The sequence below is a fragment of the Myotis brandtii genome, unplaced genomic scaffold, assembly GCF_000412655.1.
Source record: "Myotis brandtii unplaced genomic scaffold, ASM41265v1 scaffold165, whole genome shotgun sequence".
NCBI classification, from domain to species: Eukaryota; Metazoa; Chordata; class Mammalia; order Chiroptera; family Vespertilionidae; genus Myotis; species Myotis brandtii.
Window position 1 is genome coordinate 6,134,939 of NW_005356042.1, and position 10,306 is coordinate 6,145,244.

Sequence of the window (10,306 nt, forward strand, 5' to 3'; positions counted from 1 at the left end):
GACAGGCTGGCCTTCCACAGCAGGATGGAGGAGACATGGGCCCGAGACGGGCCTTTATTTTCATGTCAATAAGTCTTACCACTGCACCCTCCCAGGCAGGGCTCCCAAAAATGCTTTTCTTGTGACTCCGTGAAGAGCCCCATTTCCACCGCCAAGGCTTCTAAGGGAAGGGAAGTTTATAGAAAATCCAGTTTTACGCTTCTGTTCTAAGGGAAGGGAAGTTTATAGAAAATCCAGTTTTATCACCTGGAAAAGAGTTTTCATCTTCAGGAGGAAACCCAAGCTTTTGGTACCCAGTCTCTCCCACCGCCTTTTCCTTCCACAGAATTTCCCTAAATCCCATCACACTGCCCAATAAAACGGGTGGGATACACGGCCAGCTGGCCGGGCCCAGGCATCTTCCTGATGCCCCAGCACCCACTGCCTCAGCCTGTGAAGTGGGAAGCAATGTTCTCTCCACCGTTACAAATGGAAGACGGCGGATCAGGACACAGTGGTTCCCCGACCTGGTCCCACAGCCCGTTCTGGCAGAACAGTGCTGCACCTGATAGAGATCATTGCTGCAAAGCCAGTGTTCTTTCCACTCCTGCGCCCACTTCTCACACACACACACACCCCCCCCCCCCCCCCCCCCCCGCCCCCCGGCTGAAGGCGTCCAGTGGACGAGAGCTCAGCCTTGTGGTAAGAATTCCTTACCTGCTGAACCACCACAAACAAGGCTGTCCTCAAAGGCTGATGGGACTTGTTCAGGGTTCCAAACCCAGGCCCAGGCCCAGGGAAACCTGGTGCTTCTGGTGCTTGCTTTCCTCCACCACTCTCCGGGAGCAGAAGAGCAAGGACTGCACCGTTCACGCCCATCCTCGCAGCCCAGCCAGCAGCCCAGCCAGCAGACCCGCTCCAGGGCAGGGGTCCTGCCCGCCACTCTGGGTCTCTACCCTCCCAGTGTCCTTTGGGAATCACTTGGCCTCCCCAACTCACCCAGCGACCCACACAGACCTCGCCCCAGACACCACAGAAGGAGAAAGAAGCTGATGACACAACACGGCAAATGAGAGGCTGAGGACCCAAGAAAAGAGCCAGTGCAGCTAAAACCACAAAAGAGCTTACATTTGGCAGAGAGATTGGAGAGAGGACTCACATGTCAGATGGGAACAATTAAAAGGAGGAGAAGCCAGGACTCGGGATGGTCACGTGGTGAAAGCACTCTCCGTCCACACCCTCGGACACCAGTGACCCTCCCCGAGGTCCTGCATTTTAATGCACCAGGGCCAGGCCATCTTCTTTGCCAGGAGATAATGAAGCTTTTGCCAAAGGAGCAAAAGTGAAGATCCCTTCCCTTCACCTCTTCTCATCTTGCTGGGAGCATTCCCTCACATCACCACCTGCCCTCCCCCACCGCCCCCAGGGAGCACCTGGCTGACAGATGATCTTCAAAATGTTCACCCTCCCTACCCCCCAGCACAAATAACCAAATGGGTGTTGCTAAACTCACTTCCCCTCGCCTGGATCTAATCTAAGCTGTGTTCCAAATAGAATAGCTACCCCTACAAATTAAGGGGCTCCACTCACTTTCAAAATGGTTTTCTCCTTGGGGGCAGGGGTTCCTGGGACACCTTTCTTTAAAATAAGTCTTACATAGAACCCCACGCATGCAGCAGGCGAGAGGGTAGTGTGTAGGCGAACAGGTAATCACTTCCCGGAAGCATTATTTGATGGGTGCTGCCTACCTGGCTGCCTGGCCCCTTTCTCCCGCAGGGAGGGAGGGACCACATCCTCAGTTGGAGTGGCTTCTATCACCTGCGGACGCTTTCTCCGTATAATAGTATAATAATGACTCGGGTTTGCTGAGCTGTTCTGAATGCGGTGGGGTAGTAAATGTTGGCCTCCAAGTGCTTTGACATGCCTTTCCTCTAGAGAAGGGGACTATGCCCATCATCTTGAATCTGGGCTCTGGGGCCGCCTGGTTAATAGGCTAGAGCAGAAGTGACGCTGTGAGCTTGCATGAGGAGCCTAGGACAGTGATGGCGAACCTTTTGAGCTCGGCTTGTCAGCATTTTGAAAAACCCTAACTTAACTCTGGTGCCGTGTCACATATAGAAATTTTTTGATATTTGCAACCATAGTAAAACAAAGATTTACATTTTTTATATTTATTGTATATATTTAAATGCCATTTAACAAAGAAAAATCAACCAAAAGAATGAGTTCGCGTGTCACCTCTGACACGCGTGTCATAGGTTCACCCTCACTGGCCTAGGACGTGCTCGGCTTCTATTTTGTCTTCAAGGGACACTCTTGGAACCCAGCCACCATGCTGTGAGGAAGCCCAAGTGGCCTGTGGAGAGGCCCACATGGAGAGGAACCGCCAGCAGCACCACCTCGCCAGCCATGTGGGCACACCATCTCGGAAGTGGGATCCTCCAGCCCCAGCTGAGCCGTCTGGAGCAGAGGCGGGCTGTTCCCACTGAGCCGGGCCCACACTGCAGTCGGGAGTGAAATGAAGGATTTTTGCTGCTTTAAGATTGGAAGATGACTTGTTCCTCAATAATCGATTGCATAATTTCATTTATATTATAATGATATTCACATGTAGATTATATGATGCACTTATAGTAAATATACATTATTGAAGATATACAAATGGAAATTGTATGCACAGAAACACAAGCACATGCTTTCAGTTAGTCCTTGCAATCACTCTGAGGGACTCTCTTTCATAGACACAACCGAGGTGCAGAGAGGGGACCCAACCTGCCCCTGGTGCCCCCACCGGCTGGCAGTGAAGCTGAGACGCAAATTGTAGCAGATCATAGACTAAGCCAGCGTGGCCCCTGTGCCGTCCTTCACTGCCGATCGTCTTCACTTTGCAGAAAGGGGCAGAAAAGCCGGGGCACTTCCAGAGTCGAGTGCAGGCGTGGGCGATTTCCCAGGGCGCCCGAATGCCAGGGGCTCTGCCTGGAGCCCAGGTCGCTCTCCCAGGCCCGCAGGAGCGTCTCCTGGCGGTGGGCAGCGGTTTGTCCACTCTGCGTCCTGTCTACCCCGCCCCCTTCAATTCGGATCTGCACCTCTCTAAAGAGCTACCCCTGATGGCAGCCCACGGTGTGACGGGCACTGGGCCAGCCCTGCCTCCTCTGTGGATGAGGAAACTGAGGCACCGAGTGTGGTGGTGGCTTGTTCCCTGGAGCACGGCAGAGCTCCGCTGGTCCCCACCCCACCCTCCCCCCTGAGTTCTGATCACTTTGCCAGTCCTTGTCCTCGTGCTCGGTTTTCACCTGAGACCGCCTGGGCGAGCTTTCAAACCAGCAGAGACTTCTAAAAAGTGGAACCCACACTCCTGCGCCTCTGACAGGGCAGGGTTTCTCCCTGTGAATGACCCTCTTATTTTCAACGTCCATAAATCACAAAGGTTAAAATGGGAGCTGACATGTGACCATGTAATGTGGACATTTTACACTTTGGATATTTGGAAGCAATAAACTCAGGCCCTGAAGCGCTGAGTTGTGAGCAAACTAAACATCCCTCCCTGTCTCAAAGGGTGGGTGGATTGACTCATTTAACCCCACGAAGGGTGAGAAGGATGTGGCTCAGAGAGGTTAGATGACTTGTTAAGGTCACACAGCAGAGCTGGCCTTCGCCCCAGGGTCTCCCCAATCAGCAAGGGACAAGTCTGTCCTCTGGAGAAACTCTGATGGCTCATCTCTTGACCACCAACAGGGCCTCGGGGGTCATTGGAAGCCACAGTGGCTTGTGGGGGACACCAGAGAGATGACTCATGATCGAGGAATGTGGTGAGGAGGCAATGCACACCAGGTTTGCAGTAAAGTCAACTCTGACGTGTACAGGCTGTGTGTCCTTGGGCAAAGTGCTTACTTACCCTCTGTGCCTCAGTTTCACCTGTAAGCCCTTTATAGGTTTTACTTCATTTAAGCCTCACCACGTGCTTTGAGGGAAGTGCTCCTACCATTATCCCCATTTTACAGACGGGGAAGCTGAGGCTCAGAGAGGAGGGCATCTGCCCAAGCTCACAATGTTAGGAAGAGAGAGCGTCAGGGCTCGAATGCAGGCTCTCTGATTCCCACACTTGCAACCACTACACTTGTTTTCTGCTTCTCCTGAGACCCACACAGCTGTTTTGGGGGGTACTGGGGGGGCAGTGTTTGCTTTCTTCTCACTTTTCTAAGGTTTATTTGTTTTATTTTAAATAAGCCCTATCATTTGTGTAATTAGGAAAATACTAATTTAGTTTGACCCTCCCCCAAAAAAATGCAGCTACCCCTTCACAAAGGTCAAAGAGCCTGAACCACCAAAATCAGGTTCATCTGTGCACATGGTTTGCTGTCCAGACGGTTGTGAAATCAATTTTCCTTGGCCGGGTTTATTTTTGTTAAGTTTGTCTCAACACAAACTGCAAAGCAGACAGCAGGTGGCGCTGCCGCCTCATCGAGAAGCAGCCAGGATGTGCAATGCCTGGGGTGGGGCAGGTGCCTCTCTCCCTAGGAGTGTCTCTGACCCTGAGCTCTTCTTGGAAAGAGCCTAACCGGGAAGGCCCCTGGAAAGCTAACTGGGTCCCCCTGTCCTCATGGCCTCACTGGCCACGTCTGACACCGCTTCGCCAAGCCTCTGACCATCTGGACAGAGATGGCCCAGCCCTGCCTGCTTCACACGGTACTGACCACACCGAAGCATGATGTGCTTATCTGTGGCTTGCTTTAGAGGAAATGTCCAAACACAGACATTTTTATCCCTTTCCGGGGCACATCTGAGAACCTGGCCTGCTGCCATGTGGCCATAAACCCTGTGTGGTCCATGCCTCCTCACTGATGTGATCTCACCAGTTTAATAAGATGCTCAAAGAGCCCGGCCGGCGTGGCTCAGAGGTTGAATGTTGACCTATGAACCAGGAGGTCGCGGTTCAATTCCCAGTCAGGGCATATAGCTGGGTTGCGGGCTTGATCCCCAGTGTGGGACGTGCAGGAAGCAATCAATAAATGACCCTCTTTCTCCTCATTGATGTCCCTCTCCCTCTCTCTCTGAAATTAATAAAAATATATTTAAAAAAACAATAAGATGCTCAAAGTGGCTTGTCACCACTGTTTCTCCCCAGACCCCTGCCCACCGGCACCGTTTCTCCCTGCTCTGCCACCATGCTGACACAAAGCATTGCAGCAAATGAGCCGCGGGTGTGGCCTGCATCTGGCCCCATCAACTTAGTCCACTCTGGACAGGCTCGCCTCTTCCACAGCCCCAGCCCACACTGGAAGGGCTGGAGGGGCACCTTGGTGACCGTGCTCACCGTGGGGTCTTTCTGCTTTGGCTCCAGTTTCCTTGGCCTTGGTGACATCGTCCCTTAAGGATGTGGACATGAGCCCCACCCTTACTCCAGTGTCCTGGTGCTGGACAACACTGAAACAATGCACGGCCTATCCACCCATGAGGATGGGGTGTGTCAACCACTAAATCTAGTCCTGTGCAACGGCAGACACGTAGTAGGTGCTCCACTTCTCTTGCATGAATGAAGCTGAGGCGTGTTTTCCTATCTTTCTGTCCTTCATGCCAATAATATTTTATACCGGCAAACATCAGCTGTCCCTCTCCCTGCCCATCCCCAAAGCACATAATATAATTGCTAAGGCCCCTGATGTGTCTTGGTCCTACAGTAATTCAGTTCTTCCCAACTGTCCAGGCTGCTGGCCCAGCAGAGCTCTGCCTCAGGGTGTGCCTGTAGCCGATGCCGGACAAGGGCCATTCTCCTGAACACAGCCCTGAACCCAGAGATGCCAGGAGATCCCAGAAGCAGAGCAGGGAGGCCCCAGCTGGCGTCTCTCACCTGGAGCTTCAACTTCTGAGATTTTCTCTGATGGACGAAGGAGGCCCAAGGAAGTCAAGGGAGCTCTCATCAGGTGGGAACTCATGAGAGCCAAGTCCATTGTCCTAGATCAGTGCTTCTCAACCTCGGCTGCACATTAGAATCACCTGGGGGTCTTTTTAAAATCCTGATTTCTGGGCCTCATCCTCCGGAAATTCTGTTTCTTTGTTACTAATGTGGTGGCCCCACCCCATAACAAAGAAACAGAATTTCCAGAGGATGAGGCCCAGAAATCAGGATTTTAAAAAGATTCCCAGGTGACTCTAATGTGCAGCCGAGGTTGAGAACCACTGTCCTAGAGGGAGACAAATGTCAGGGGGTCTGAGCTGGGGCTGCTGTGCCATCTCCCCACCCCAACTGCATGGCCTCCCCCCAGCTTGAAGGCAGGGAGGGGTGTGCGAGGCGCTGTGTTTAGAGACCCCAGACCCCTGTGTGGTTCCTCATCTCGCCAGTGGAAGCTGGCAGCCACAGAAGCTGGTTCATGGATCACATTTCAGCTTCCCTCTTTTTTCACTAGACCCCATAGCTGGAGGAAAATGGGTGACCAGGAGCCACACAATACAATGGTTAGGGACATGGGCTTTGAAGTCAGAAAATCCTGGGTCTGAGTTTAAATTCCACCTTTTACCCAGTGTCTGGAGCAAGTCCCCTAACCTGTCCAAGCTCCATTTCTGCATCGAGAAAGCGAGGGTAGGAACAGGACCTACCTGAGGACTGCCAGATGCACTGCGCGGGTGTGCGCCCTAAGGGCTCCCCAAGGGCCTGCAGAGGTAAGCCTGGTAAACATTGGTGGCCTGTGAGTCCAAGCTTGCTGGGCTCCACTTTCTCTCAACCAACTACTTTTTACACTCACTAGCCGCCCTGGGCTGCTGGCGGGAGGGGGCAGCAGAGGCCACGCTGAGCTGCCTTCTCTGGGGTTTTCTGGGGAGCCCAGAGAACGATGGAGGAGAAAGAAACTTTAAACTTTCGCACTCACCAGGACCACTTGGGAATCTGTAAAGACTGCGGATTCCTGGGAACCCCCTCCAGAGATTCTAATCCCATGGTTCTCCAGGCCTTGCCCCAGTCCGAAATCTGCAGTTGGAGCAGACCACCCAAGTATTCCAATGAGGGTGGTTTCGGGGCTGCGCTCTGAGAACCACTGTCAGAAGTGAAGCCACGGGGCTCAGGGGCCTTCTGACCTGGAGGTTAGGAAATCCTGGGGGTGAGTCCACGTCAGAGCCCCAGACTCAACTCCAAAATTCCATCTCTTGAGCCCCACAGATGTCATCCTCCTCCCTGTGTGTCACACCAGAAGATGGGGAGTTTAATGGTTCCCAAAGTGGGTGCTGATCGAAAGTCCCTGAGCAGGAGGCCTTGCAAAATATGGGTTCTTGCACCTGGTGTGCCGCCACCCACCTGCTCACACCTACAACCACCAGATCTCTTGGGGGAGGAGGGTGGGACATGTGTGGGTCGCATGGCCACTCCTGTTGGTGCCACCCCCTCTCCCAAAGGTCCTTGAAGACAGTATTATCAGAGATGAGAAAACTGAGGCTCAGAGGTGACTTTGATGGTTTGTTTAGGTGGCGGCAGAGCCCAGACTCTAGCTCCGCATTTCCACTACCTCTGGAGAGTGCCTGCTAGCGGGCACTTGCAGGCGGGGAGCCAGGCTTTGGTGCCACAGTAATGCCTTCCCATTCCCAGGCCTCCAGTCCCAGAGGGAAAAGAAAACGGGGACACTGCGGAGCTCAGTGGGCCGGGCGTTTTCCCATCAGAAGTGCACACCCTGAGTGTCTTCCATCGGTCCGGCCCCGAGCTGGCGTCCAACGTGGGCCCTGGGAGTGCTCAGGGCGGTGGCCTTGCCGCTGGGGCTGCGGTTCCGTCCACCTACGCCTGTGGAGCTCGGAGGCCTCTCTGGGGCGCTTCTGCTGCCAGAGGGTGCAACGGGCGGGTTGCTGAAGCTCAGGTGCACCCACAGCACCGGCCCCTCCTGGAAAACCGCGAAATCTGCGGGATTTGTGATCCAGGAACGGAAACCCCGTGGCATTCATCCTTGCTACTTCCCTGCCTCTGGGCCTTTTGTTATTGAGGGGTGGAATTGCATACATTGAGGGGGTGGAATTGCATACATTTAGGGCGTGTAATGGACTGCATTGTTCCAAGACAAACTTCCTAAAAGTAGCGCAAATATTTTTAATTGATCCTGTTGAGGATGTCCCTATGCTAGGAGGATTCCCACGTATGCCCACCGGGCCAGCGATTTTGCACCAGACTCAAAAGGCCTTTACACGTTAAGCTTGTACCTCGCACATGACGGTCACCCTTTCACCGCAGCGCAGGACAGTGGGAGCTTCGCCCAGCAGCCCCTGGTGCGAGTCCAGGCTGAAACGGGCCTTGGAAGACACAATGCCAGTGAGTTCTGTCCCGCGCAGCAGTGGCGGCGGCGGCGGCGGCGGCGGCGGCGGCTGGGGCGGTCGCAGTAACAGTGGACCTTACAGAGGTGGCTATGGCGGTGGGGGTGGTTATGGAGGCAGTTCCTTAAATATAGGATGAGGGTGTGGAGGCAATTTTGCCTGCGGAATCTGGCCCTTTCAGGTTTGCCAGGGGAAGGCTGGACTTTTCTGTCACCCCCAGGCCCCAAGTGAAGCCCGAAAACAGCAGGTAGGCCCATCCCAGGGCTCCGGGAGGCGTTCCTGCACCCAGGACGGGGCGAGCTGGGAGATCCCACGGAACTGCAGGCGCCACCAGGAGATGAACTGGAAGCCGCGATCCGCTGCCGCCCTGGCATCTGGCACAGCAGCGGCGCCAAAATGGGCGAGGGGGCTGGAGGGGCCGCAGGAGACCGGGGAGCGCGCCGGCTGGGCGGCATTGAGTTTCTCCTAATCAGCCCCACTTCCCCGGAGCCTCTGAGCTAATTGGGGCGCAGTCTCCGGCGGGGAGGAGGCCCGCCTTGCCTGCGGAGGTTGTCTGGGTGAGGGCGCTGGAGACCTGGGGGCTTTTCTCGGGCCCTGATTTCCGGGGCGCCCGTGGGAGGCGGGAGAAGCGGAGAGACGGTCCCTTCTGGGAGAGCAGTGCGGTCTCCATCGCAGCGAACCTGCTCGCGGAGCACCAGGCCGACGCGCGCCAGCGACAGCGCGCTTCGCCCGGGAGACCCCGGCCGCCTCTTCGGCCCGCCGGAGACCCCAAGGGACACGGAGTCACCGGTCTTTTCCTGTCCCCTTTATCTCCGTTTTATAGACAGCTCTTAGGTTGGGACATTAATTGCCAGGGCGAGTTTATTGATAATTTTGATGTAACAGAGCACCGGAGAAATTACCCTCACGTCCAAAATGTCAACTTTGAGAAGAGCCAGGTTCAGAAAAACTGCGGTGGGTCTTGAACGGCCGCACCAACAATGCGACTTCATGGTGTTTGTTTTCCCAAATAGCGGGAATGGGAATAGAAGGAGGGTGATCAGCAGAAGACTCAGGCTCCTAAAAATGCTCTGTTGCCCCTGAGGATCTAGAGCAGTGGTTCTCAGCCTTCCTAATGCCGCGACCCTTTAATACAGGTCCTCATGTTGTGGTGACCCCCAACCATAAAAGTATTTTCGTTGCTACTTCATAACTGTAATTTTGCTACTGTTATGAATCGTCATGTAAATATCTGATATGCAGGATGTATTTTCATTGTTACAAATTGAACATAATTAAAGCATAGTGATTAATCACAAAAACAATATGTAATTATATATGTGTTTTCCAATGGTCTTGGGAGACCCCCGTGAAAGGGTCGTTCCACCCCCAAAGGGGTCGCGACCCACAGGCTGAGAACCGCTGATCTAGAGTGAAATGTTAAGGGATTGGAAACATGCCTATCACCTTGTTCTCCCACCAATGGCGCTTTTCTGCACACATTTTACTTGATTCCTGATTTGGGAAAAACAAGTGTAGGGCACCAAAAAAAAAAAGCAACTACAAAAACATAAAAGTTCTTTCATGATTTATAACCGCTGGGATATTGGAACAGTAAAGTCTGAAATTCAAAGTAAAACTTTCATTGGTCTTGAAATGGGAAAAAAGAAAGAATATAATTTTATATATTTATGTATATATTATATATATATGGTCTTCCCCGGGAGAAGGAGGACTCTAGTTCTTCTTCAAACGTTTATTTCTTTAAAAAGAGAAATGACATTTAGAGGGGCAGAGGGCTCTTCTTAAAAAACAGAAGCCAAGAAAAATAGTTACTCGTGTCCAGAATTCACTTCAACGTGAAATGAAGAGTGAAAAGGAGAGGATTAGCCAAAAAATGAAAAAGAAAAAAGTATGGAGAATCACCCATATTTTAAATACAAAAAAATAAAGTCTAGCTACCCCAGGCCGGTTTCTGTCTGTATTTGGGGTGGAAGATATTCTGCAATCCCAATGAAATACTCATGCGATTTTATTTCTAGTTGATACAATGTTAAAGGCCATG